At 33.7% G+C, this 27,087-nt stretch overlaps 1 protein-coding gene across 1 annotated transcript in view; it reads right to left on the bottom strand.

Annotated features, from left to right (window-relative positions):
- The window catches only part of LOC129229348 (bromodomain adjacent to zinc finger domain protein 2B-like), a 141,942-nt gene extending 116,036 nt beyond the window's left edge, over positions 1-25,906 (bottom strand). Inside the window, exon 1 of the mRNA XM_054863638.1 lies at positions 25,779-25,906. The gene's annotated coding sequence lies outside the window, so the exon portion shown is untranslated. The remainder of the gene's footprint in view (positions 1-25,778) is intronic.
- Positions 25,907-27,087: the final 1,181 nt, after the last annotated feature.

Here is a 27,087-nt window from a genome sequence, read left to right as displayed (position 1 = left end):
GACGCACGCCCACAAAGATCGCAGAAGGAATTGCAGAAAGGAGCTGCCATTTTTGAAGAGGTCACAGTCCCGGAGCTCCGAAAGAATCCCTCAAGATTCAAAACTTCCCAAGCGGATGCATTCCGCTGCAAGAGGAGGAACCTAACTTTTCGGGAAAGGGGGGGGGGGCTTTCAAAATTGATCGAATGAGACACCGAAGTTCACGGAATGACTGAAAAATAAGCAAAATAAAATTCGTATTTTCACTTTTACTTGAACAAAGACAATGGGGGGGTCGCGACGCTTTGAAATTTTAAGTAGTAAATACTTGATAATATGCAATATTTTTTTACATAAGTTTCTTCCTGATCCGTACAAACTGCTTTATCCAGAGGATGTGTTGGTTATGCTACTTAGTATGTAGTGCTGACATAAATAAAAAGTGAATGGAATTCTGGAAATCTACTTAATTATTCAGTAGCAGGTGCATCGGAAAAGACAGCATTGAAAATGCACACTATTTACGAAATACCATTGCAACTTCTACATCGGAGTTCTTTTCCGTGGCAAATGCTTCGATTAAAAATTTTGTATGTCTTCCTAATTCCCCTACAGTTTAAAGTTCTCTGAAAATGAAGATCAAAATCGGCATTTGGGGGGGGAGGGGGGGGGGGTCGCCAGAGTCGAGTAGAAGTAAATTTATATTAGTCGCCACTCTTTTTCTTTTTTTTTTTTTCAGCTGCCACTTTTTAGTAAACCATTTTTTTAAAAGCAACACAACAAATTGAACTGCTACTTAATTTTATCCTTTGGGTTACTACAAGGTTCATACTCTTCCAGACAAAATGAATTTCAGGAGTTTTCAGGAGTCAAAAGCAAAATTTTTTAGAAGTAATAACACAAGCGATTTTTACAAGAAAATTAGTTTCAGTAACATTTAATCTACTTTGCTGTCAAATTTTTAATCGATTAGTAATTTTTTTTCACACACTATTCAATCAAGAAAAATAATAATAATAATAATTGGATTCAAAATATTTGAAAATAACAGGAATACACAAATTATTAGATATATCGGTATATTATCAGTAGTAAATATACTACAAAATAGCAATAGCACTACTAATTAGCAATATAGAAAATATGCTTAATAGTTGTTAACACAAAAACTAGCACATTCTCTTGGTTCGTTCCTTCGTGGCAGTTACGGATTTTGATTGGTTGCCAGCGATTCAATATGGCTGCCTAAACGGAGATGAGATGGAATTAAAATTAGCGATAGTTGTTGAAAATTATTTTCAGGAGGAGAGGGGGGAAAATCAGGAGGTTAAACCAAAAATTCAGGAGTTTTAAGGGCCCTTAGAAGAAAAAAATTAAATTTCAGAGGAGTTTTTCAGGATTTTCAGGAGGCGTACGAGCCCTGTTACTTTAACAAAATAATGGCATTAATGTATTAATATAATCTAATGATTAGACTAACGATATCACAGGCGGGGTTGGAGCGACCGTGTGGTGAATGATGATAATATGTTTAGTCGTCCCCCTGAACGATATTCTTAATCTTTACTTTAAAATGATTACTCCAATTACAAAAATACTCGTTTTCATGAAATATTCAGAGAAGAAGAAAACAATTCCACACATCCTTCCTAAAGTTATTTCTCTTCTGCGGATATCAAATAAAAGTTACACATAAATTAAGGGGGAAAAAATGGAGGGCAGGACGCATGGAAAGGCGATGTTACATGATTAGTTTACGAAAAATTATCACATCTAAGCTCGTTAATTATCGACTAGAACAAAAATTAATAAATAAATAATAAACAAGTTAGATATGAGATTGGGAAAAAAAAAAGTGTGCTTACGCAGGAAATGCAACGATTTAAAAGCAAATCGAGAAAAACAACTATTACCACATTATATGATGCAACAAACCAATTGTTGTCGAATTAAATAAAAATTAAGCATTAAAAACACACGAATTTCTACTGTGTTATTGTTCCAAAAGCTAATTTCCAAAAACAAAAAAGTAAAAAAAATTAAAGACATTGGAAGAGGGGGAAATTGCTCGTTTCCTGCAATAAGATATGGAACAAAATTGCAGAATTAGAATAAGACATGCTCGATCGATTCACTGTCTAGTTGAAAACAACGCCATCTAGACATCCGATTTAGATCAAAAGAGGTCATTGGGGACTGCAATGTCAAGCTTTTTGAATTAAAATGATATGCTTGTGCACAGTGGAGGATACAAGGGGAGGGTCAAGGGGATCATGATCCCCCCCCCCCCCCACCTACAAACTGTCAACCACAGTATCCGTCCACATTGCAATCAAACACTTTTGGCAAATGAAAACAATTACAACGTCTTTCCAATTCATTAATTAGTTTTAAAGTAAATACTTAAACTACTATTTCGTTGCATTGCTTTCGAAATTTATTTTCAATGTTTATCCCAACTAAGTGCCTTATTCCTTGACCTTGCGTTTTATTGACTCCAAGCAGTTTCAAAAAAAATTCGTGCCCTAAACCGTAGTTTCGTTCATGGGAGGGGGGGGGGGGGGTCTGTTTTCGCCCCTGCTTGTCCAGAATTTTTAAATTTTAACAAATTAACAACGCAAAACATTTTAAAGTGTAAACAAGAAATACACACCAAAAATATGTTCATTGCTTCTTTTTTTTTTCATATGAAATAATTTACTGTTTGGTGTTTGCATAACTGACACTTCATTACACAATTAACATTTATGACACGAACAAGTTACATTACATTAACATTTACTTAAAAGGATAATAGTTAGAAATGCACATTTGTTGTTTAGTTCATGTTTGTTTATTTACAAAAAAAAAAAAAAGTGACAGCACATGGAGGAGGGGGGACACTGGCTATTTCTGTTAGGAAGCCATTCAGTTGCTTAAGTCCTAAAAAAAATTTAAGTTTCGAATTGAGATTTCATGAATTATAAAGATCGAGTTGAAAAACAATATTTTAAATCTTCAGAAACAAGAACTTTAAAAATCTTTTGCTCACACTTTTATTCGGCAGAAATTTGGGAGACAAAAGACACCTATTAAAATAATAAATTGCACTTATTCTTCTCTTGAAGAATAAGTGCAATTAAGTAGATAAAAACCTTTGTCAATTAGTATTTTTTGGCATTCCAAAATAATATCAAAATTGAAATAACTACCACTTATGAAGTTCATTTCTCAATTTCAACATGTAAGCGACAATACACAATCGGAAATGAATTTGTCGTAACAAATAGTCTGTGGGGTAGTCTGATCAGTCCGACCAGCGAATAAACATACCTCAGCTGTATAAACAGTTCTTTTTTTAAACCAGATTTCAAGAGCTTTTTCTTATACGAATTGGCAACAATACATTTTCATATTGTTCAATTCTAAGAAAGGAAACCAAAAAGTTTCGCGTTTGTTCACTGGCCAGACGTATCCCCCAAAAAATCTAAAGCAGAATTTAAAAAGTTTCCTTCCAATTTTTTTTTTTTTTTAATTATATAACTATGAAAATGTTTTTACCATCATGCATTGGGCTTGATTTTTAACAAGAGAAGTGCAGGAGCGCTATTATCGTCAGAATTTATTTCTATACGTAAACAATCTGAATTCCGCCTAAATTGCAAAAAAATCACATTAAAATGAGAAGCAGAGATGAGCTCCAACGCTAACTAAGCCCTGATCATGTACCAAATGCCAGCTTTTTAGTGATATTGTGTATTTCTGAAAATGAAACTGTGCTTAAGTGCTTAGTTACTGATCAATGGTTAGATTACCCAAAAAAAAAGAAGAAAAAAAAATGGAATTTGAAAAACAAATGCAAGCAGAATGATGTAGGGAAAATGTGCTGCAAGCACAGGCTGAAATCCGCGAACATGAACCGCTGTTCTGCTTCATACAACACAGAGGATACCAACTTGAGCATTTGATTGCAAAAAAAAAAAAAAAAAAAAAATTGTTTCGTTGAGCAAATTTGGCGCAAAAACAACTTCAAATCGTAATGCAAAACCATATTACGGCATGAGTTTCGGCCCAGGGCACTAAACATTAGAGAGCATCAAATCTGTAGCTCAAAATTCGAGCTATTTCATTTTGCACTACAGCAAGGTGCACTATATATTTAAATCTGGAAAAGAGATCTTTACATTTTAATCTCTTTCGCAAATTCTAAAGCCAGTCCAGTCTAAACATTATATTTACACTATTATTACATTTAAATTACTAGATACTTTTCATATTTACGTCTCACTCCGGGCAATATAACGCGGATTTATCACACATATCATTTCACATGTATTGTTGCTTCTCATAATGTAATACATATTGTTTTGTTTGCCATGGCCAAATTTGGCCTAATTGGGACAATATGGGAAAAAAACTATTTTACTAATTTACCACAAAATCACTTTACATAAGAAGCGGGGTGGGTAGGAGGGGACACCAAATAAAGTTCGGACCCACTGTCCTATAAGCCATAGTCGGGCCCAGACGATATGTCGCAGGTACACCATTTATAGATGCAACTGGATACAACTAGTACAGCAGTTCTATTTCTGAAATTACATATGGTCATTAAACTTGAAACAGTTGCAGAAATCGGAAGGATATCAGAAAGTTTCAGATATTAGACAGGCAGCCCTGCTAACCTTCACTTGGAACATCTACATGAAGCTGAGTAGAAATAACTTCTAAAAATATCCCACGCTTTCCGATACGCGATTCAGAATTATTATAACATAAAACAGGGGGATCGTAGTAAATTATAAATCAACAGCAATGCTTCATGAATAAACGGACAGAAAGAAATCTGGAGGAAATATGAGAATACGAGGAAACACGAATCGCAAAAAATCATTACATGAAAGAAAATCAATACACAACTTCCGATTGTCAAACAATTTATAAGAGAGAAAGGAATGAGGTTGACATCAAGAAAAAACACGAAGGTTTGCATTGTTTTCATCCTAAGACGGGAATTTTTATTGATAAACGTACAATTTGCAGAGAAAACAATTTTCTTGGGTTCTCTAAAAAAAATTTTTTTGAACATTTTTTTCTCCGAGGGAGATGATCATTTTTTCTTAAAATTGAGCATGGGATAGTTTGAATGAATGATGCTCTATCAGGAATTACCTATTCTCTAATAACATAAAGTATCAATAAAAAAGTGTCTTGCCTCCACTAATTATTACTTAGTGCAATATTTACAGCAAAATTTTTGTTTCTATATATTTTTTTTTACATAATAGTGCTTTTAATAGCGTTCCACTTTGAAAAACAGGGGTGTCTCAATGAGGGGCATCAGTGAGGTCATGTGACCTCGGAAAAACTTTTCGTTTTCGGCAGATTTCTGACAGACGATTCGGAAAACTTGGGAGACAGCATTGCAATGTTTCAATCAAGTGTTTTTTTCTTTCTTTCTTATAATTATTTGTTTTTTTTTTGGGGGGGGGGAGGAGGGACACTCAGGGCCTAATTTGCAAGGGGGGAAAGCTGAGCACCAGCACTTCTCGATTGAATGAGAATTTTAACATTTTACACGAACTTCAGCCTATTTCCGAGTGAAAATAGGATCTGGAGACAAAGGGTCGGCGCGAGATTTCTGAGCGCTAGGATTGCGAGATTTCTTAAATGTTGTACTGGGACCCCATAATCTCCCCTCCTCCCTCCAGCATCGCTAGTATTCAAAAAGGTACTGTACACACACTTGGATGGTTTTTTGGAGGATAGTTCATTCTCAATGCTAAGGTTCATAATCAATAAATGGTTACTGATTATAAACCTTAACCGGAGGTAATAAATAACACAAGCAGATAAAATTAAATATTTTCTTACATCTTATCATTTATTAGTCACTTATGTAAGAAGAAGGAGGAATAAAAATTTGAACAATATTTACATGCATTTTTCATTGGCTAGAAAACTTTTCTGAAAAAGTCTTTTTTTTTTTTTTTTTTTTGGTTTTAATCCTGTTGTAAAAATTTTCACAAACAAATCGGATTTTAATTTTACAGGTCAAACTAACAAATGACAAAGTAATTCTCCAAAATAATCCTTCACAGTTTACTACTTTTTTAGCCATATATAATCAAACTTATCTTTCACTGATGTGAAATAAACCGGCCGGGACGTGAAGCGTAACTATAGGACTCCCGCACTTCTTGTGTAAGTTACAAATTAATCCCTGATGACGCTTAATAGCTCTTCTCATTAGATATAGGTATGCATGCATGTACGTATTTTATGTTATTATTTGTTTATCATTTGGTAAAATTAGGAATTTTCTTTTCGCCCTCCCAGAGTCTCAAAAATTTAGGTTTGAAGCACCCATGCATGCAACTTGAGGAACGAGTGCGGCAATTTGGGAACAAACATAAATTCAAGTGACTCCTGTGACTTTTTGCAATGAAATTACTGCAACCGCTATTATATTTACCTCCTGCTTGCCCAATAACTCCCTTTTTAGTCAATCCATTCATCAAAATCAACTAGAAGAATACACTAAGATTCGAAACTAGCCTTGCCTTAGGAATCTTAGCACATAACATCAATGTCAATGCCGACGATCTGGATCTAGTTCTTCAAACGCTGGATGTTTTTCTCATCATTCTGCAAAATAACCGACAGACTCTCTCCGAGGATGATGGAAAGATGGCGAAGCGCCATTTTGCGTGGTAGGAATGGTGCAAATCCCAGAAAAGTGTCAATCGATGCCTTTTACCGTTTTCCTCGCTACCCAAGGTTTTAAAAACGGGCGCATTAAAAGAGAGGAGGCAGGGGTCGGGGCAGGGGGAGAAGAACCAAAGACGTCGAAAGAGAGCGAATGAGCGGATAGTTTCGGAACAGAAGAAACGCTCCACGGCCAATGAACTCATACGATTCCAGTCTATGTCTGGAAAAAATGGACATTGCGAAAACATCACTTCTTGTATTAATGTCGGGAGTGGAAAATGGCTATTATGAAGGGAAGCAAGCATTCTCATAGCAAATGACGCTCGCATCGAAAATTCCGTCATTTGTGGTTGCCTACCTAGTTAGAGCTTCGCAGATCCAAGTTTCGTTAACAAGGATATCGGGTCTGAACCGAATTAGTTAATAACTGAGACGACTTACTGTTGAGAATGAGTGACTAACCGTTCATAAGTTAAGAAAAAATTGGCGAAATTATAAAGAATAGAATCGAAAGAAAAAGATATCCCTTTTCTCTATTAGCACTGAGTTGAAGAATTGTGTAATAAAAGCATTTTTTCATCACAAAAGCATTTTTTCTGAAAGGCAAGCAAGCTTATCAGGGGCTGAACCAAAATTTTTTGACGAGGGAGCACTTGTCGAGAGGGTGAAGTAAACGTTTAGTTTTTGTTCATTTATTTATCTTTTTTGACAAAGTGCGATCAAAAGTTCGGTTTTTCCCCCGAAGAAAATAGACACCGTGTTTGCACAAAAAAAAAAAAAAAAAAACTGAATAATAATAATAAAAATCGACCTAGAAGTATTTTTAAAGTTATTATGAGGGTATTAGAGTGCCCAGTAACGATCGTTACTCAAAAGAATGCCTAATGACGCAAGAGGCCGGACAGGTAAACTGGAAGGAATCCCCCCCCCCCAGTCCTTCTTCCCTACAAATGAACCAACGGCTTTTGGTGCGGAGGGGGGGGGGCATGACCACCCCCCTTGTCGAAAAAATATCTCGTGGACGCATGTGCCAGAAAAGACAGCAGACATAGAATTTTCAGAGAAATTTCCTTCAACCAAAAGAAACGAAGATATAGGTTGGGAAATTTTTATCGAATACATTCTTCAGAGCGTTAACAAACGTCAAAGATACAAACCTTATTACAATGCTTTTCTAAAAGCTGCACAGTTTTTGTGTTTTACAACTATCGTGAACCAACTTGGTAAGCATTACGCAACTGCCTTTGTTCCCATTTAATTTTTATGCTGGAAATGCACATTGAGTTTTATAAACGCAATTAGAGCAAGAAAAAAAGAATCACAATAACTTCGTATTCTTGCAACGCCTACAAACTCGTAACACTTCGATGACAAAATTCATTGTGCTTTGCTATGTGCGTGGGATCGCTTTTACATATGAGGAAGAATAATAGGTGAAATTTGACGCTGATTTCAAAATCAAAATGCTGAACATTAAATTGAAACTCGATTCATCAGTATTTATAAAGAACATTATAACACATTCAATTTAATCATCTAATATTTCATTCTGCGCTTCAGCACATGATGTTTTAATCAACTGCAGGTATCAGGCCAAACAGGGCTCCCCGAACCTAAATTCTTGCTGAAGGGGGATTCTCAATTTACCGAATGATACTTCGAATTTTTTCCAATGACGTCATCCACAAATGTCACGATTTGAGGCGGAGGGAGGGTTCACGACGTTAGTGAGACAAGGAAGAAAGAGAGAGTAACAAGTGTAACACCAAGGGCGCCCATATAGGGGGGTAAGTGTGGACTCAAAGCCCCCTCCCCCTCGAAATTAGAACTTCCTTGCTTTCAGTACTTTTTTCTTTGCAAAAATGTAAAAACTCTCGTAAACTAAAATGTCGTCTCCAGCCATTAATGAATAATTTATTGAAAATGTCAAACTTTAACTTTAATATTTACTGAAATCGGTTTCTATGGGGAAAATATCCTGCTAAACCACGGGGAAAATATCTGCGCCCCCCCCCCCCCGCCCTTAAAATTTTGCATATGGGCGCACATGTGTAACACTGCTTTTTCATAAGAATAAGTTTACGAAAAAGATTTGACAAGTGAAAAACCGAAGTATGACATTTTAAAACGAAGTGGGAAGAGTCAAATGCCAAAATATTTGTAGACAGCACCAATAATGAGACGTGCGTGCATAAAAACCTACTACATATAACGAGTAGGGACAATAGGCAACATTAAATGCCAGATACAAAATAGTTGCAATAGTCTCCAAATTTTCTGAATTATCAGAGAAAATATGACGAATAGGAAAGTTTTGGGAGGTCACCATGACCTCCCTTTGGGGCACCCCTGAGCCCAACATGAGCTGGGCTGGATTTCATCTGTTTGAAGTGACACTGAAAAGTTTCAAAGCAGAACTTTTACCTCCCCCAAAACCTTTCTTACTGGGGGAGGGAGAGGGAATCAGATAGAATGGTTAACATGCACACAAATTACTTGAAATCGACATGTTGGATTGCTAAAAATACTCAAACGTGTGCGAGCTCTAACGTGTTTTTCTTAACTACACAGTCAAAAGCGATATTAAAATCAAGTTTTAACGTTTTTCGTTTTTCTTAAGAAAAACTGTCATTCAAGAACGGATCCATCTTTTAGTTTTGGAAGGGGTCATTATTAAAATTTGAGCACACAAATCGGAAAGTGAGAATTATAAGTGCAATATGAGGGCATAAATAGATGGTCTGAAGCCCTCTTCAGGTAAATTATTTAATTAATTCAGACTATCTTTCGTCCCATACGAAGGGGGAGGGGGAGGCATGGCCAGGATTCCTCAAAAATGAAAAACCAAAACAAAGCACAAAAGCACTTTTTCTCTCTCTTCTTCTTTTTTTTTTTTTTTTTTTTTTTTTTTTTTTGCGACTCCGGTCGTTTTTTTTTTGTTGTTAGCTCATGGTAAAGCATAAGATTTTCAAAATTGATGTATCATAACTGTTTCCTGGAGAGTCAAGGAAACAGTAAGTCCAGAGTAATAAAATAAATAAAAACAAAATATATAAATTTTAATAAAATGAAAGGAAAAAGCTATGAGTACAGCGTAAACTCATAGAGCAAAAATGCAAAATTTAAGCTTAATCTCAGGATTGCAAACCTAAAAGAAATAATTTGAGAACCATCTACGGTGGTTTCGAAGAGCACTTTCGATTTTATAGAATGGTTCAATATCGTGTACAAAAATCGTTTAAAACACTAGCTTAAAAGTAATTATTAGTTTTTTTATTAATAAAACATTCATAAAACCGAGTATAAACCTGAATTTCCCTTATCTAGATGTATGGCATTGGCATTATAGCGATAAAATAACAAGAATTAATAGATGAAAACGGAAAAGACTTAATAATATTAAAAGTTTTGAAATGTTAAAAAACGTTAAAAAATTTATTGCAAGCAAAAAACCAGAAATTGAAGAATATGTGAATTAGCAAAAATCCTTACATAAAAACATCACATCAGAAAAGAAGGGTATTTATTGATTTGTGCGATTGCTTGAAAATGCTCATTTAATGAATTTTGAAATTGCAAAATGGCAAACTAACTTCCTTGCAGAGCTTCCGTTATTGCAGAGAAACTGCAAACTGTGGAATAGTTGGTAATCCTGCTAAAGCATAAAAGTTGGCAAGAGTGCAACTATTGAAACAACAATTCAATCAAAATCAATTCTGAAAAACCGTTCTCCTGAGCACTTAAAAAAATTTACGAAGTTAAAAAAAAAAAAAAGCACAGAAAACGGGAGCAGGAAAACTCTTTAAAAATCTTTAATAAACATGAATTTTGAAAATAAACTTATAACATTAACTAAGATGCGAATTTTTCCTTAGTAATTCACAGTAATTTCAAATTTCAGTAAAAGAAATAAACAATGAACTTTGAGACAGAGAGAGAGATGGTTGTTACAAAAAAGGAGAGAAAGCACAATTTTTCATTTTTTAAGTACCTGCTTTAAAAGATCAAAAATTATGCATCTTGTCAACGTATGACCCACCCTTTGGATCTGTACTTGATATCATCATATCGACCGTCGCACTCAGGCGTGCGGGGGGCCCGCTACGCGGACCCCCCGGACGGTGGAACCTAAGGCTTACAGCTAATTCGTGGAGTGTGTGCGGAGAAAAGTACTTGATATCATCAGAATAGTCACAAAAATGTAATGTTTAAATCTAATCGACATTCAAAAGTTGTATCTTTATTATCAGTTTACCTTTTTATAAAATCCCTCATTTGTTTAAACATTTGATCAAAATAAAATTCGTCAGGGACATATTCAACAATTTAGAATTCGTCCCAATCCGTACAACGATTTTTTCCTAAAATTTATTTTTCTGTTCAAATTGTAAAAAGTGTTACGATGATGGTGTTGCTGAGGTAATGCTAAATAAACGAACATGAATTATGCTTTAACTGGTGTAAGACCTTTTGATCGAAGGTCTTACACCCTAGAAGAATTGGAATTGTTTTGAAATTTATTTATAAATAAATACTACAGAAATTATTAGAAATTTTCCCACTAAATTTGTTTAATTTCGTGGAATGTACAAAAAATACAATGTTGGGGTCACTTTTACGATCCAAAAACAAAAAAATCCTCTCGCCAATTGAGAAATGCTAATGAAATAGTCATTCCTCATAAAATTTTTACGTCAAAAATTGCAAGTGAAATAAACGTATTTTACTATTTTGACTGATGGTCAAGTTTGTTTAGAAAACGGCAGTAAATTTGAAAATCAACAAAATAAAATGTAATAACAATTAACCATGTGCAGAGCTTTCGACAGGCCCGTCATTTCAAAATTTCCCAGTGGGGTCATAGTGTATGTACTCAAAGCAAATCACATGGAAAAATAACAAAACACTACGTCCACTTTTTTAAAATACATCGATTTCTCAAAGCCAGGGGGGGGGGCGCTCAATTGCCACCTTCTGCCCCCTCCCCATAATTGACGGTCCTGGCTTTAGAAAATCCGATAAATCCTTGCAACTACTATTTCAGGGTCTATTTTGTACAATTACTAAGTTTTCTCCACTGAAAAGTTTCTGGCGATTTGCTTTGGGAATGATCAAAATACTTTCAAAGAATTCTACAATGACTTCAGAATAAGCCGCTTTTTTAACCATTTCTTCTTGGAGTCGGAAAAAATTAGCAGAAAATCAAGTCAATAAAACAACAACGAAAAAAAAAAGTTCTTTAAGCAACTTGCTCCAGTATACATTTCTAGGCAATAACAAACTCCTTCAGATACCTTCTTGACCGTGTTTTGGAAAACGTAAGCGAAGCCAAATCTTAACGAATGTGAAGGGCACTGAAGCATGGAGACAAAAAATGAGTAGAGGTTTGAAAGGGGAAAAAAAAGAGGACATTAATTCTTCCCAACTAAATCGTGGTCGCAGACAGCCATTTTAGAACATTGTGCACAAAGCAAATACAGCTAAGCATCTAAAAGCGGTAACTTGTTTTGTTGGAACTCATTCACAATGACCGACTTCAGTCTAACGTTTCTAACTAAGTGTCTAACATCTGCTACCTTTTAAAGTAGGGAATACTAATGCTTACTATGTGGTATCTTTCTATGCAGTCGTAACAGAAAAACAGCAAATTGTTTTGCAGATATATATTGATCTTACCTGCAAAGACCGATTAAACAAACCGACAAAACTAGACAAAATTTTTCGAAAACTTAAGAAAATGGTTTCAGAAAGGAGCATGGAACAAAATACATATACGGTAAAAATAATGATCTATTAACCAAACATAAACAAGTTAAGAGCCCTTTTAGAACTTCCAATTGTAACCAAACAGGGACGTTCGAGGTTTGTACCATGACACGCAGGTAACCTCTGCATAGAGATTCCCATTGCTTTTTTTTTTTTTATACCACCAGTAGACCTGCCTCCATGGATCGCTAAAGGGTACCGACTACAGCTTATCGGTGACATCCTGCACACTAGGACATGATCGGGAGATGAACTATTGTCCGTTTTTCATAAGAAGGCACTTCGCCACATCTCCTCGAACGCATAGTTCCATTTTACGCGGGGGTGATCGGTACGCAATCCACGCGCTTCTAATGGAGAGCTTTAACTTGGGTGTACATTTCAATGTGCAAAAAAAAAGTCTTAGTGTCCTTTACATCATTTGCTTCAGTTGTCTGTTGTCATTTTAGTTATTCTTACATTTTAAAACCCTCTGCTTTTACAACAAAATGCCATGATCTGAATATACCTTCTAACGAAAGCCGCGAAATAGAATCATCGGATACCACGTGATGGGGAAGGAGTCAAGTGCCTTCTTGTGAAAAACGGACAATACACAGATCGTGCATGATACAATTGCCAGAATTATAACCCGGACCCATTGACAAGAGAACAGGTATGCTCTGTCAGGGGGGGTCGATTCAGACGAAAATTGGGAACGTTTTGCATCAAAATTTGACCTTTCACTAAATTCCATGAGTAAAAACATTTCTTTCATCACTTTTAAGCTAAATCAATTCTTCTGAAAGCAAAACATCAGCAAAAAAAAAAAAAAAAACCCCTCCAGTTTCAAGGTTATTTCCAAAGTCTTGGGCCAAAAGGATTTCAGAATATATTTGTGATAGCAAAACATGCATGCTGCATAGGATTTGACCACTCTGATGGTTTGACAGGATTTCTAATCACAAGAATAAAGTTAAAAAAAATGCCTCAAAAATAGTTCTTTCCTTTCACAAAAAGAAAAAAAGTTCATAAAAATTACTTTTTATTCACAACATGCGGACCTAACAATAAAAACCTGGATCGACCATAGTGTATTGATTTTGCAATGGTAGGGTATAATCAAAAAGATAAACGAATTAAAATTGTTGCACTAACTAGCACTGTTTAAAATATGCAGTCATTAAGGCGCATGTCAAAATCAATTATTTCCTTCTGACGACCAAATTTCCAAACCTACTAAATGCCAAATTTGACGGCTTTTGGATCGCATGAAACTTTTTTTCCTCCAATTTATCACTATCTCTACCCACGACTGATATAAAGGAAGAAACTCTTCTTCAAGAGACAAAATGGACATTTCTTTAAATTACATCATATATTGTACTATCACCAAGCCCGTCATTTATGGGGGTCATGGGGGGTCAAAGCCTGGAGGTCCTGGCTTTGAAAATATTAATGTTTTTACACGTAAGTGGACGTGGTTTTTGTTGTTTTCCGATAAAATTTGCATTGCTTGCCCCCACCCCCCCACCCCCCTGGGAGAGATCGAAGTGTTGGGCTTCTCCTGATCAACAGCTTGTCCTGCTTGTTGGGCTTGTCCTGCACCTACATTTCTGTTGCATTACTTTTTTACAACCTCATATGCATTCAATTTACTAAACATGGCACCAATATTTGCATTTTGATGCATGCTCAAAATCATTTTTTTTTTTAAAGGACACTCAGAACACCCAATGGGAAATCACGACAGATTAATATGACCTCCCAGAAAATTTCCTTATTTGGTAAATTTTCTGATGATTTGGCAAATCTTGACACAATACTTCATTTCCTGTAAGTGAAGACTAATGCCTCTCCTCATTAAATGGGGCATGTGTGCTTGCTGATATTTTAACATTCGGAACTTCATTTATTAAACTGAGAATCCCCCCCCCCCCCTCCAAACAAACAAAAATTTAGGTTCGGAGCGATCATTATCATAGGCGCTTATATGTGTAATTTTAGAGGGGTGGGGGTTGAGAGCAGAATTTTTTAGGTTTTAAGGCATTAATATAAAGTTTTTTTTTTTAATTTTCTTTCTAGTTCCTATTTACTTTTATTTCCTTCTTACCCAATTCCGATGAAAAATTTTCGGATCCGTAATTCTCATTATAATGGGTATTCTTAGGGAATAAAATGTCATTGTTCTTTTTGGAATTTCGAAGCAGTTTTCTTGATATAATGTTGACCTGTCGATTTTACTTTTATTAAAAGACAAATTTGTTATCTTATGTATACACTGTTGCTATTCAAGTTATTCTAGTGTAGCTATAAAAATTTTATTATTTTAGTAAAGAAATGTTTAATAACCATCATTCATGAAATGGTTTTCGTTGAAATGTTCTGATACCTATGCACACAATTTATCTTTAAATTTGGCATTTCTGATGACCAAAGGGGGGGGGAGGGGCTCGGGACCCTCTCTGCCTCTCTTGTTGGGCACCCATGCTCCTGATAACACCAACACTGCTAGTGGACTTAGTATAGATCTCAGATCGGACTCTTAAATATCACCACGATGTCTATATTTGATTTTCTTGCTACCTTGACAAAAAAGTTATCCATATTTTGGATGGAGGACGGGGAGGGGGGGGGAGTAAAAATTGAGGTTCCACTGTATGTTGTTCCAGTGTATAGAGTGTGATATTATTTTTATTATGAAGTAAGAATAATCTAACTGCGATCTGGCAAAGGATTATTGTGAGGCTTGGTGCATGAATCATAACTTTTTTTTTTTACCCCAAATGAATAGCATTATACTCTGGGAATGCATTTTGAGCTCAAGAATTTCTTAGAAAACCTTACGTCATATTTTTAATGTTACTCTTTTCAAGTAACCAGTTTCATTCGCGGCAATTTAACAGAGGCGAAGCCAGACCGTACTTGGAGGTAGAATATTTTTTTCCTCGCGAATTCCATTAAAATGGCGAACCGAAACCTTTCCTCATTCATTTCGTAAGCAAAGCTCACACTCACACATCCGTTTCCAAAGCGAAGCGAAGCCTGTTTCGCAGGCGATCGTTCAACAACCTAGATGTTGCCATTTCACAATCAAAACTCGAAGTCCACCATTACGTAGAAATAGGGGAGGAATGCAGAAGGCTCAAAATATCGATGTTCAATTTTATCTGCGCGTCATTCTGCTTTGTGTCCCGACATCCACATTATCGCAGCAACCAAACGTTAGCCTATCACTCGAAACGGTTTCCAAGCGAAGCAGAACAAATATTTAATAGAAGTTCTGAAACGCTAAAGCTAATCACATCCCCCTGACGTATTCAAAATTTTAAATTTCAAAAAACTTAACATTGTAGCGCTTTAAATACAATTTACTGACCACTTACCAAATAGCTGAATCATTGACAAGATACATATTTTCAGAATTTTGAAGTTGTTTGATCAATTTATTAACTTTCAAATCAAGATAAATACACAGCTTCAAATGCGGACTCATACCATAACTATTTCTAACATAAATAAATAAACTGGTTTTCGAGAAAAAAAAAATAAAACGATTTTTAAAGAAACAACAGAGTATAAGATAATAAACAATGAAACAATTTCAATTTTCAAGAAAACACCACGGACTATCGGTACGGAAATGGAGAATATTTTTATCCTAAGTCGTGCAAGGGGATTGAAATAAAAAGTTTTTGTAAGCAACAATTATTAGATGATTTCCTTACTTTAATAAGTAGGAGTAACAATTAATTTTCTATCAAATGAGTCTTTTTGAAAAACAACTTTTTACTGACCAAAAAAAAAAAGCAAGTGTAGTATATAACAAAACGCAGTCCAGTTTTTTCATATGCACTTACCACACTGGTATTTGCACGACAACATGTTTTTCAGCTTTTTTAAACCAACATTGAAAATGATTGTTGTGTTAAATATAATACATTTTCAGACTTTTTTCTATGTGGGAGAGGGGAGTAAATGCAATTTTTTTGAAAGCATTTTGCTATTTTTTTTTAAAATACGAACTATCTTACATTCTTATTAGAAATGTTAAAAATTAAATTCTAGTCAAAAATCTTCCTTCTCTGCCACATGCCATTTCATTCTTAGAAGAAAGTTAAAATTATCTTTATGAAATTGATCATTATATAGTCTTCAGCTTTTATATACATTTTATTTCATTTAAAAAATATATTTCACTCCTCTAAAACATGTCAAGGAGTATTTTCATCTTGAAAAAAGAAAAGCAACCTACGTAGCATCTCTGTCTACAAGTAACTATTTTTTGTAAAATTACTTAAAATTGAAAGATGTCCATACATTTGAAATTTAATGAAAATAGAATATTTTCATACTTTAAATTAAAAAAAAAAAAAGATATCTTTCTGTTGACGTTCAAAAATAATTTTACATGCAATAATTTAAAAAATGAAAATAATTTCAGTTGAAATTTATTTCCTTAAAAAAGCTAGGTCTTTAAAACTCCTTTAATCATGTTCCAGTTTCAATTTTGGCTTATAAGGATGCCACTTACAAATCTTCACAAGTGATCATTGTAGGGGAACTGGGAGCAAGGTGAAATAGTGGGACAAAGTGAAATGGTGAAATATTTACTCTGCTTTTAGTTCCACCTATCTGGTATTATTTTAACAGTATAGTATCATATGTAGTCCATTCATGTCAGGAAAAAAAATACCGCCGAAGATTAAAGCAGTTGGTAAAACAGGCAACTTTAAAAACTTGATACTCGTATTTTAATATTTAGTTATAAGTCAAAAATTATTTTTGTTACTATAAAATGATAAAGTACCTGTAACTAACATTTTACATATTAATTGAGGCCTCCTAATATTCAATACAGCAAAAAATTAGTTAATATTGAGCTTATTTGTACTCTAAATAAATTGTACAATTAGTCAAGAACATACAGGGCAAAGTGAATGGGGCAGAGTGAAGTAGTTTGTTTCATTTACTCAATCATTTAATATAAATCACTTACGTTTTCATTTATTAACTAATTCATTTAGTAATTCACTAATATTTAGTCATTCATTCACTTATTTTCTTATTCATGCATTCTTTTACTGGGTCATTTATTTTTCTTTATACATTAATTTAATTATTCATTTTTTAATTATCTTTTCATTTATTCATTCAACCTTTTATTTACTGATTCTTTTGATCAAAAATATGTTTTATAATTAAATAGAAAATATTTCATTAGAAAAATATTTTTTTTTTCACTTTGCCCCATGGGAAAAAAAGGGAAAATTTTACACCTTTTTTTTTTTTTTTTTTTTTGAAGACTCAAATTTACTGCCAAAAATAAAAAATACTGTTTCAAAGCAAGTTTTATTATAAAATACAATGTTCTCTCTTACATGTACTGTAATTTTCAAAACAAATTTCCTATTTGCTCATTTTAAAAAAACTCAGTTATCTTAACCATTTAGCTTTGCCCCACATTCCCCTACTATTTATTCAAAGCATATTGTGCAATTTCAATAAAAGGTAAGCAAAGAAAACAAACACCCCTAGGGATGTGAAACAGAAATTCAATGTAAGAAAATTAAGTGCTTGAAATTGATGATTTTTTCTCAAAGCGGCCGCGCGCGTCCACAAATAAAGTCCCACTTTAAAGTGAGAGGGGGTATGTAAAATTGTGACAAGGAAAAAGGAGGGAGTAACAAGAAGTGCGACATCACACATTTTTTCATTACAATATGCTCGTGAAAACAGTATGACATGTGACAAAGAAGGGGGAAGGGAAAAAGCAAAGTGCAATGCTGTGACACAGGAGGGAAGGGATAAACTTTTCCTTTTTTTAAAACATAACATCAATCACGAACAGAAGCCCCCCCCCCCCCCTCCAAAAAAAAGATATAAACCCAGTGCCCATGCAGAATTTCTAACCAGGCTTAAGGTAGCAAATTTTACTTTTCATCCTTCCACTATTCTTGGTCGCAAAGTATCAGTAACTCTTCATTTCTTACTAGCTAATGCGTCCAACTCTGCTCCCGCCGTAATTAAGTTAGAGCACTGAAACAAATTGAGTAGAACGCGGAAAATACTAACCTTTCTAAGGATACATAATATTAATGTGTGCAAGTAATTTTTCGCCCCCACATATTCAGGAATGTGTAAAAATCGGAAATAAATTGGAATAAAACGAGCTGATGTGTGCATCACATGACTTCCTTTTACTCCAATTTAATGTCATTTTCCCATTACTGGCAATTTTAATGTGATTCAACAGTTCATCTCTCTAAATATCACCAACAGTGGCCAGACTGAAAAAGATTTTTTAAAAAAACGCCAAATTTGTCACCAAGTTGGCGACAAAACTTGCCAACCAAAAGACAGGCGATATATCGCCAAGTGTCCGCCAAATTATAACACCAGCTAATTCTACTATGAAATTAACAATGATTCCCCCCCCCCAAAAGGGGCAAAAGACCCCTTTAGAAACACCCGAATGCAACCAAAAGAGGAAGTGCACAACTAGACTCCACTAGGAGTCTACGTACCAAATTTCAACTTTCAAGGACTTTCCGTTCTTGAGTTATGTGACATACATACGCACATACAGACGTCACTAGAAAATTCATTGTAATTAACTCGGGAATCGTCATTATATATACTTTGCATGTCTATACGATCTTTTGCACTTGTCCACGTGTGGTCGAGTCGAAAAAAAAACTCAATATTCATTCGGGGGTGAGTAAAATGGAAATTAAGGTTGATTTTTGAATGAAAATTTTTTCGCGAATACAATACTTCCTTTTTTGTAAAAGAAAGTAAAAAGAACTACTCATTGAATTTTTTTCGAACTGGTCTGCAAACCTTTTCAGCACTTAAAGGAACAAAATGTGAAAATTTCAGTGAAATCAGCCTGGTAGTTCTCGAGTTTTGCGAGTTTAAACACACAGACACTTTTTGGAGACTTCATTTTATGCTATGTAGAGATTTTGAGTTTATTGTTTATTATTTTAAAAAAAAATCTCTTTGAAAGAAGGTTTATTAAATTTCTTTTTAGTCTTAGTTATGACACATTTTTACAAAGCTCTTGGTCAACTCTAAAGTTATAAATATTTTTCTCCCCCCCCCCCCCCCCTCTCTGGTTGAATTGTGAACTACTTCAATTACTGAAAAAGTTTTGGATTCACTATTATTATTTTAAATAACTTACAGGAGTTCATCTTGGGGGGGGGGGGGGGGGTATTCTTGGTCCCTAAGTTCATTGCTTGCCAACACTGTTCTAATCATTTATGCATTGCTTTTTTACCTATTATTACCATATTTCATTGATTTTAAGTATCGGTAATTATTGAAACCTGAACTGCAAACTTAACTGTAACCACAGTTCTAAAGCTAAGGGCACAGTTTAGACAAATACCAAAAACAGTAGCACGAATTTTTGCAAAAGATTTAAACATAAGCTGTTTTTGTAACCAAAATTGTTTTCTGGAACTACTCACAGAACATAGCAAAGAAATTTAAAAAAAAAAAAAAATCAATCAAAAGAAAAAGAGGCAAGAGAATAATAAGAGGATACGAAAAAGAAAATGCATAGATCAGGATTCAGATCCTGGAAAAGTCCCAAAAGTGGAGGGCTGTGAAGTAAAATTCTTGAAAAGAGGAACAGGAAACTAATGTTGGCCGAAGTGAGAAAGATTAGGCGCAATTGACATTCGCAATATTTTTCATGGACCTATTGACTTAAAAGGTGTAGATCCATTCACAGCAGATATAGAAACTATAAATACTGCTACAAATTCTACAAAAAATATTTTCATTTAAGATGTGTTGAATATATGTACAATTGGCTCTATGTTTAATAACTTTCAAGGGACCACAAAAAAACGTCCTTAAGTAGAATTTGTCCTTAAATAGAATGCTTCTAAATCTACATGGAGCATCCGGGACCATGAAAAGTCATCTTTAAATAGAGCGTCGTTAAACAGAAAACCAACTGTATTTCTTATGCTGAAAAAATGTGTACTTAACCTAGGAATAAATAAGAACAGTGTTTAACTAGCTGTAGATAATAAAATTAATAATTCAATTAGAGTTTAAAAAATTGGACTAATAATATACATTAAAATTTATGATTTATTTGCACCAAATATGTGAGTGACTATCCTGGGATAAATTCTGGTCTCGAATTGACAATAATTATTCAAATTATTTGTCAAAAAATTTTAAATGAATATGTCATTAGTTGAACATCACAATGTGCTTACTCCAAACCAAAATTAGTAACTTTGCACTTCGACAAATTCTGCCATAATTGAATGTTGATGCATTTTGACCCAGAATTACCAAGGGCGAGTCTACTGTATTGTTTTTGTGATGGAAAATAAGGGTGATGGTTCTTCGAAGATCAGTCATCAGCTTCTGCAGCCGTTAAAATTTATAATTTCTGCTGCCACATTGATTGCCTCTTTAGTTGAGGAGTCTTACATGTAACCAGTTGCTCATTATTAACGACATAGATTTTATCCAAAAGAAAATTCTGACTCATATTTCTTGACTGTGGACATTTATAAAAGCATTTTGAATAGTTATTGGTGTAAAATTTGCAGTAATCATTATGTAACAAGCTTTGAGAATATTAATATTTTTGCCAGAATACTTATTTTCTCCTCTTTTATATAAGAAATTGTTGGCATTGTATTTTATTTTTGTGCATTCTTCAAAAGTTCTAAATTTTTCAAGAAGATCTATTGTCCATTGTACGTAAATTAGTTTTGCATATAAGAAGGGGCATTTCTGTGCACAAGGGTTTTTCTAAATTCCTAGTGTGGCTGATATTCTTTTAAAATGTACTTGTTTTTTTATTTAAGTTTAATAAATGTTTCTGTTTTATAACTGCTTGGTACATCAAAAAGTCTGAGACTCCGCTATTTTATAAAATTCCTAATGCAAATTGTAGATCAACTGCTTTCTGAAATAACATTTTAAAATTTTTCATAGGTCTTGAATCACAAGTTTGAGCTTTGAGCCTAGTAGCAAATGCGACTCAAGGCGGTTCTGCACTTGCTAATTGGTCAGGACAGAGAGTCATGAACCCTCCTGTCCATGGACATATCCAGCAGGGTTTTCGATACGGTCGCATTTTTCGCAAAATGTGAAAACACTATCCAAATGTGCAAATAAAGCAAAGAAAGCATTTTTGCTCTTTTGCTCAAATGAATAAATTCATCTAAACAACAACAATGTATGATTCAAGAGAGGAAGCAAACATGGTGGTAACTTAATCATTTTTTAAATCTTAGCTAAGATGCTTAAATTACTATTAAGTTCTTATCTGGCATTATGTTACTCCAAAAACTGCAATATTAGAAGGAGGGGACTGCAATGTTCTAAAAACCTAGCATGTGTTTTCTTAATGGTAAACATAATCCCAAATTTTTTATTTTATGTTTAAAAAAAAAAGTTGCTCTAGCTGCATCTTTAAAAACGTCATAGAGCAAATTTAAATTTTATTTTCAACTGGAGATGGAGCGTTCTAACGCAGTTAGAAAAATAAGAGAATGCGTAACATTTTAAATTTTGCTAAAACTTTTTCCCCAATTTAGCTATTATGCTAAATAACTTTTGAACCCAACTTAAACCCTGGTATCCAGCTACCTTCCCAAACTTTTTAGGGTTTTTTTTCTTTTTGTGGGGCTTCCATACTAAGTGAGATGAAGGGTACAACACTGCACTACCACACTTAGGAGGGGTCATCCCTGAGTTATCTACATATTTCCAATTTTCAACACACCTTGTTCAATTGAAATATTGTTAACTATACTTACTCTATCATGAAATTTCTTTCAGGAAGAGAAAAATTGCTAAATATTTTAAGCATTTTAGAATACCATGAAAGCAATTCATGGTCATTTGATGTTAAGTCAAAGCATTAGTTGCTAACATTGTGGCATCAGCTCAGATGTTCAATTACGATTCTTTGAATTGGCACACAATAAATCTATTCTTCTGCATTTGATTCATTTGCACTTTTTTTTTTTTTTTTGCCATACAGTATATTTATTTAAACTTGTTCAATTAGTATCACAGTAAAGTTTAATGGATTGAATGCCTGAAAAGTGTTGTGTCCTACTCTCCTGAAACCTGTGTAAAGAGGCAATAGATTCAATTTCGCATCTTGCCTTGGGCGTGTAGTTTCTGAATATGTGCTGTATACAATTTATTGTTTTGTTCAGTATTCTCCTTCACTGAGCAAGAGTTGATAAGTGAGAATTATAACCAAGAAAATGCACTTGATGATAAATATGTTAATTGTAATTGTATCCTATGAATTTTTATGCAAATCTAGATTGATGTTCATAAATCTAGCATGGTACTGTTTAGCTAGGTTCTGTGTAACTAGCATGGTCAATGTACTGTTTAGGGAGGCCCCGATGCTATGTCAATGTAATCTCCCAAAAATGTTTCTTATTTGGCAAATTTTGATCAACAATTTGGAGCATTTGGAGACACAAAGGCCATTACAATATAGCAATTTATGTATTCTTTTCATGATGCTAAATAGTTTGTTCTAGTTAGATGTAGGTATGTTATTTATATGCATGCATGACTGCATGTACTGTATTTTGGTTATTTATTCCGTTTTTATCATTCCGTAAAATTTGGATTTCATTCAGCAAATTTAGGATCCCTCCTCCCAAGAACTTAGGTTTGGTGTGCCCATGGTCATCTCACTGAATATGACAGATTAAAGAACACACAATTAGCTTGTTAAAAAAAGTATGGTTCCTGGGGCAGGCAACCTGTGCCATCACCTAGGGTGGCATATTTTAGGGGAGTCAAATTTCTTGAAGTTATAAAGAAAAAAAAATTATCTGGTGCCATAAGAAGCAGTGATGGATCTAGTGAGAGTCACGCCAAAGTTCGTACCATGGGTGGCAAATACAAGAACAGATTTTCCTTTTACTTTTATTTTACATGTAATCACTTGCTTTATAGTTTCATCCTAAAACGTCGACTATAAAACACAACCTTCATGGAAATTCTAAATCATATTTTGTGATGTTACCACAAAATTTAGGTGAAGAGCTAATTGTCAACCTTCAAGTTGCGCGGCTTGTGTACAGATTTTATACTACAACCCACGTCAGGTTTTGAAAGCAATGGGTTTTTTTTTATGCAAGTGTAAAGTTGGCATTGTGCAGCAGGCAGCACTAATGCCAGCTTTGTTTGAGAGTATGTGTAATGTTTTTTTTTTTTTTTTTAATTATTAAGAAGGGGACAGTACTTTTCAACATTGTCGGGGGCAGAAAACTACTAGTGCCAGCTGTGGGTTGAACACAACAAACCTTTGCATAGCAATGTAGTCTGACAGAACAATAAGATTAACACAAAAACAATTGCTTATTAACTTTAAATGAATAACACTGAGACCAATGTTATACATAACCAAAAAAGGTGAATTCAGCTCAAGACCTTTTGTAAAGAATAATGATAAGATGAAATAAATACAATTTGAAAAACAATGAACTATAACATTATGAAGTACGTAAACTTTGTTTCAATAAATTAGTACAAATACAAAAAACTTTGATGAATTTTTTTCCCTCAGACAAAATATTATTTAAAAACTAATACGCTGCAAGATTTAAGCAATGCTCCAGTTTATTACTTTGAAGAAAAAAAAGACAGCAAGGTATTTAATACTTTTAAATATATTTACTATACTGAAATTTTAAATTTTAGCATAAAAATGCACATAATATTTATTTAAAATAATTACTATTTCAATTTCAACTTAAGTAGTTCAACAAAATATCAGTTTTTATGGCACTTTCAAAAGCATTTTTTACAGTACATTTAAAAGTTAAAGTGAATTTGAATATTAAACTGAAACTGTAGGAACGAAAATAGATTTCAAGCAACATTTAACAGATTCGATTGTTTTGTGATACGGCAAGTTATACTCTAAGATTCTACTTTCAAATATAACTAAAAATTCAATGTATTTAATTTGCTTTTGTATTCATAGTTACACAAGTCAGCATAATAATACACTGCATTTTTTCACAACAAAACTTGAAAATGTCAGTTATTATTACTCTGACTTTTAACAGCACAATACGGACCACTTAAAATACATCTTGCTATCATATTTCTTCTTTTTTATTTTAATAGCCACAGTTAACATTATTTTACTTTAAAAAAATACTAATGAAGAACAAATTCTAAGCAAATCTATTTTCTTAAAATATTGACAGTAAAACTGCATGGGATGGCTTAATATAGCAATGTATTGAAATTACATTTAAATACGTTTAAACGAATAGTAATTTATGATCTTTTAATCAATAGCTGGTGATCATCAGAGCATTGATTTTCAATATAATTACAAAACTTTTTTGAATATTTACAGAAAAGTATACAACATAGACAACACACCCCTGAAGTACATTTTTAAATCCTGACACGAAATTTAAACAATTTCTAATGATATCTTAACTTTGTTTTGGCAATAATATTTAATTTTTTTTGCTTAAACAGTCTCTAGATTTTAGAATAAACCATAAACAGCACCACAGCAACAGGGGATCATTAATAATTTTTTACAACTTCAAATTGCACCTTTTTGATATAAATCATACAATTTATGACTAAACAAAATTGTTAATTTAGTTTAAGTAATTTAGTGAAGGTCTATCAAAAGATTTATGATTAATATGAAGTGGAGGGTAACACTAATGTTGTTTTGCAAATATCTACTTGTTAACAAAAGAACTATAAGAAACTTCCCAGTATAAAAATTCATTTTTTAATGAACATTTAATTATTATTATTAGATTTTAAATAGTTGTTATTCAATGATTCTTCACATACCTGAAAATATGGTTCTCACTTGTCCTGATATTCTACAAGATCTAGAAACTTGATTTTTAACCAATTCTCAGCATGTAAACAAACCTGATCGCAATATAGCGCTCAAATAATAAAGAGTAAATAACGCTACAGGATTCCACTTAAAAGGACGCCATTATTAGTAGAAGATAGATTAAGCATTCAACAGACTGAAAAAGCTTAGACATAACCCACGCAAGTATGGGATTTGTTTTCGTTCAACTTTCCATGTTAAAATGTACACATTTGGTGTGATGTCACATGCAGTTTGACAGATCATGTAAACACCGGCTCCCGAAATCCATAACGACAATGGAAATAAAACGCGATTCTATTATTCCAGATAGATCGAACCCTAGGAAAGAGAACGCAAGACGAAAAGTAACCAGATTCCCGAGTACTTAGTATTTGAGCAGGACAATGAACACTGAATGATTTAAATGCGGGATTTCGCGCTTCCCAGTGGATTAATCAAATGCCTAATGGGTACTTACGGGGGTCCTGAGGTCCAAGTTTTCGATTTTCTGGAATTTTTAATAGCTGGAGACCCTGATTTTTCCAAGAAGATGAAAACGAATCGTCTTTGTCCTGAGGCCGGCGTTTGCAGGGTAAAATGGAGTAGTAGTGTGAGGAGTGGAATCAAGCCTGCAGGAAGCAGCGCATGAGGTTTGTGACGTCACCACCATCTTTGTTAACAATAATACACATCAGGACTAAAATCTCTAAGATGATGACTGCTCGAGTATCAACCACTGTGTGAGCGAAGCTAACATTGCATTTCTCATTTAAAAAGCTGTGATCCTGGTCTGTTTAACCTCACGATTGTGAGTTAGGAGGCTTTTCTTAGGTTCAGTGATCGAGTTAAACTAACTTTTTGAAAGTTTAAAGGGAAAACTTTTTTCCGTCATAGGTGTTTCGGCCCAGGTAAAAATCGTTTCACAGGGATTACAATTGTCTGGTTTTGACGAATGTGTGATGGAAATTTTGATTGTTTATTAGAAAAAGCAGCATTTCATGCTGTTCAAAGGATTTTTTTCACTTATTTACATTAAATTTTAATTAATTTAATATTTTTTAAAAGTTAAAAAAATTAATATTAAGTAAAATTAAAGCATGCCCATGAATTATGATGTGATATTAATGACAGTTCTTTTTGGAGTAGAAAAATGTTTTTTGACAATTTACCCATGAGCTAGTTAATTAACTTAAAATATAGTTAAATTTACGAATTAATTTTTTTTAAATAAAATAATTAGTTTCTGGCAATTACACGAACATTTTCCAAGTGCTCAAATGTGACAATAATTTGGAAAGTCAATTTTCATTTAAACTATTAATGTTACCATTTTATTATACTTTATTTACTTTTTTTTTTTAATTTCCGGTTAATATTTTTACTATGGTTTTATTTTTTAAGTACGTATGAAACGAGATTTTGAGCCAAAGTTGATGTCCCACTACACATACAATCGTCTAAGTGTTATGCTGCTGCTTATTTCAAATTGTAATTTCTAATTATAGCTTAGCAAAAAAATTAATTGACATTAAAAATTAAAATTTTACGAAACATGGCCGATTTAAGATTCGTGCTGCCATCTATGCAACTAAATTGGAACAAATTTTTAATTCATCAGTGTAATAAATAATATAATTGCCAGTAAAATCGAAAAATAAATATTTTCTCTCATTGAAGTATTTCAAAAGTCAGTAATCCGTTATAGTATATAAAACTAACTGATTTCCCGAGAAATTTCTCATACGTGTTCTAAATTTTTATTATTTTCTGTATGTATTCATCATAAA

Source organism: Uloborus diversus, chromosome 9, assembly GCF_026930045.1.
Source record: "Uloborus diversus isolate 005 chromosome 9, Udiv.v.3.1, whole genome shotgun sequence".
NCBI classification, from domain to species: Eukaryota; Metazoa; Arthropoda; class Arachnida; order Araneae; family Uloboridae; genus Uloborus; species Uloborus diversus.
The sequence above is the reverse complement of the archived record's forward strand: the minus strand, read 5'-3'. Positions and strand labels throughout refer to the sequence as shown.